The sequence below is a fragment of the Numida meleagris genome, chromosome 2 (genome assembly GCF_002078875.1).
Source record: "Numida meleagris isolate 19003 breed g44 Domestic line chromosome 2, NumMel1.0, whole genome shotgun sequence".
NCBI classification, from domain to species: domain Eukaryota; kingdom Metazoa; phylum Chordata; class Aves; order Galliformes; family Numididae; genus Numida; species Numida meleagris.
In genome coordinates this window covers 13,568,354-13,571,090 of record NC_034410.1, presented here as the reverse complement: position 1 = coordinate 13,571,090, position 2,737 = coordinate 13,568,354, and the positions used below count along the sequence as shown (strand labels likewise).

The window sequence follows — 2,737 nt, the reverse complement described above, 5'->3', positions numbered from 1 at the left end:
CATCCTTACTTAGACAGTTTCTTATGAATTGAACTCGATACTTGAATCTGTTTTACTATGGTATTAACAGTGGCCTGCTCGGACTGTTAAAACCCCTGCACTAAGGATGCACTTTGCTCAAAAACAAGGTTTTGAGATAACGCAGTTCAGTATTGCATAAGAACATCCTTACATTCCGAAGGCTTACATTAAGAGATGCACACGTCTCCCGATTGTTTTCAGCCTCTTAGATTTGCAAGAAGACTTGGCAACAGCCACGTGTTTACCTGAGGAACCTGGGAGCTAAACCAACTGTCAGAACACAGTTATCAGTCAGCAGCTCCAAGTGCCACCTGCCTGTGCGCCAAACAGCATTTCACTCTCCAGCCTCTTACCCTCGAACAAAACCACTGACCGAACTTCTGACTTATTAAGTACAGTATACCTCTTCTGCTTAGTGACAGGGTTATCACCTAGGCTCCTAGGTTGTCACTTCTTTGTAACAGCTGTTATATCTCTATCTGCTGCATATCTTAGAACATAAGGGTTTTTTTTTTTCCCTTTCAAAAAAGACTCTCACAAAACATCACTGCTCATCTGAAGTTTCAAGTTATGATAAAGAAGATCTACTATTTTCCATATTTATTCTTTGTAGGAATAGGATGGGAGAAAGCTAAGATGAAAGGGAAGCAAAATAGATTCCTTTCGGTGCACCAAAACACTAATTAGTCATTTAAATATCTTGCTACTCGATGCTTGATTATTAAACCTCTGATTGCATTTTTCCCTAGGGAAAGTTATTTCGTCAAGAGAAGAGCTCTAACCTCCAACTTTGTGTTCATTTAAAATTACGTTTATGCAAAACTCAAAGCAGTGTTAGAAACCTGTTTATAAAATTTATTATAGATGCCCGTTCACGCCAGTTGAAGCCCCTCCTCCTCTCCCCTGAGATTCTTGAGAAGGCTTTGCCATCTGTCTATAAAGAAATGGATAGTGTCCATTATTTTCATTATCGGAAGAAAACAGTCAAACAAGTCTTCTATTGCTACGTACTACAAACAACATCCAACTTCCCAAAATCCTGCAATGGCACGAAGTTCAGGGAGGAGAACGCAGCAGGGCATTACACCCATGACATCCACCAGATCTTCAGCAAATCCACTGCGCCTCTCTGTTGTCAACACCAATATAAAACCCAGGAAAAAGCTCACTGGACTGACACGAGAGAAGGAAGGAAATTTGGCAAGTTTGCAGAAAGAAGTGGGAAGAGTTCAACATCTACCATTTTATGTAAGAAGCTGCTAAAAGGACTCAGGAAGACACCTGTGTTTACTGGTAGCAAACAGATTTCTCCTGGGGGTGTGTCTGCACATGTATGTACATGCACATACATTTAGAAGGAAGGCATGAGCAAGCTAACTACAGGAAGTGTTTACTTGCACTTACAGCTCTAGTTTAACCCCCAAAGCTTGATTTTGCAAAAAAAAAAAAAAAGCATCACATTAACCACAGAAACAAAGTCCTATAATTAATGTTTAACAATTTTCCCTCGCTCATGACTACTTTCCCTTAGCTAGTACATATCCATGGGTTTATGGCAGGCAAACAGATATCCCGTGTAATTTTCTATCCCAAAGATTTATAGCTGCAAAGTCAACGGTGAAAAACAGTTGTCTGACATTTACACAAGAATAAATGCACGCATGGCTACTCGTTCACCGAAAAATAAACTCAGCAAGTGAGTCATCATAAACAAATCTTAGAATTCTGGGGCAAGCAGAAATTAAGCATGCTCTCAGGTCAGAACGCACAAGCACTCGCTCAGAACACACCTCCCGCGTGAAAGAACGAAGGCTTTCTCAGCACTGCACTTACTGCCTAAGCACTACTACTTCATGGTTACCACAGCAGAAAGGCAAGCAACACAATATACAGTTCTGCAGACGTATAAAGTTATTTGTGACCCGCGCAGAACTTTGAAATATTCCTTAAGTTACATTAAAGCGGCAGGCATTAACACAGAAGGGAAACAAAAACCCCAGAGCAGTTACCAAACGGAGACAGCAACGCGCAAAGGGCAGCACTCGCTAGAAACCATTCGGCCTCCTTGGCGCTCCATAAAAATTCACAGCACCAGCTAACTCAGCAGGGCAAGAGCAGAGTACCTCTGCAGAGCCCACACACGTGCAGGTTTCAGATAAGCAGCCTGCAGTTTGCTACATCCGGAAGCACAAAACTTCATAGCAAACGGCAACCTGGCAGCAAACCGAACTGCAAAAGCACACAGTTGTCACACCCGCACTTGTCCCGGACCGAAGACCTGCCAGCATAGCCGCGGTGCTGCGGCTCCCGCCTGCTGCACCTCATGCCCTGATGGGGCAAATCGGCCGTATGAAGGAAATAACTGAACTTCACATAGAGAACTACGGGCAGTGCCAGCAGGAACACCTGCGCAGGGCACCCGGCGGTGCTGCTACCGGGCACTACATCGCGGCTGCGCTGCCGAGACGGTCGCGGAGCAAGCTCCGAGCTCCCCAGGGACAGCCGCGCTGCGCGGGAGGCAGCGCGTCCCGCGCGCACACACACGGACCGCCGCGGCCCGGCTCGGCGCTGCCGTGCAACGAGCGCTCGGATTCACTGAGGCCACGCGCGTATCGCGGCCCTCGCGGGACCTTCAAACAAATACACGGAGCCCTTCCCATTTCTTCCCCGCCGACACGTGCGCGGGGACAGCGCCACACCGCGGGGCCGGCCCCGC

General features: G+C 46.5%; 1 protein-coding gene across 3 annotated transcripts in view; it reads right to left on the bottom strand.

Annotated features, from left to right (window-relative positions):
• The window catches only part of EPC1 (enhancer of polycomb homolog 1), a 44,825-nt gene that overhangs the window by 41,124 nt on the left and 964 nt on the right, over window positions 1-2,737 (bottom strand). The gene's annotated exons all lie outside the window — the stretch shown is intronic.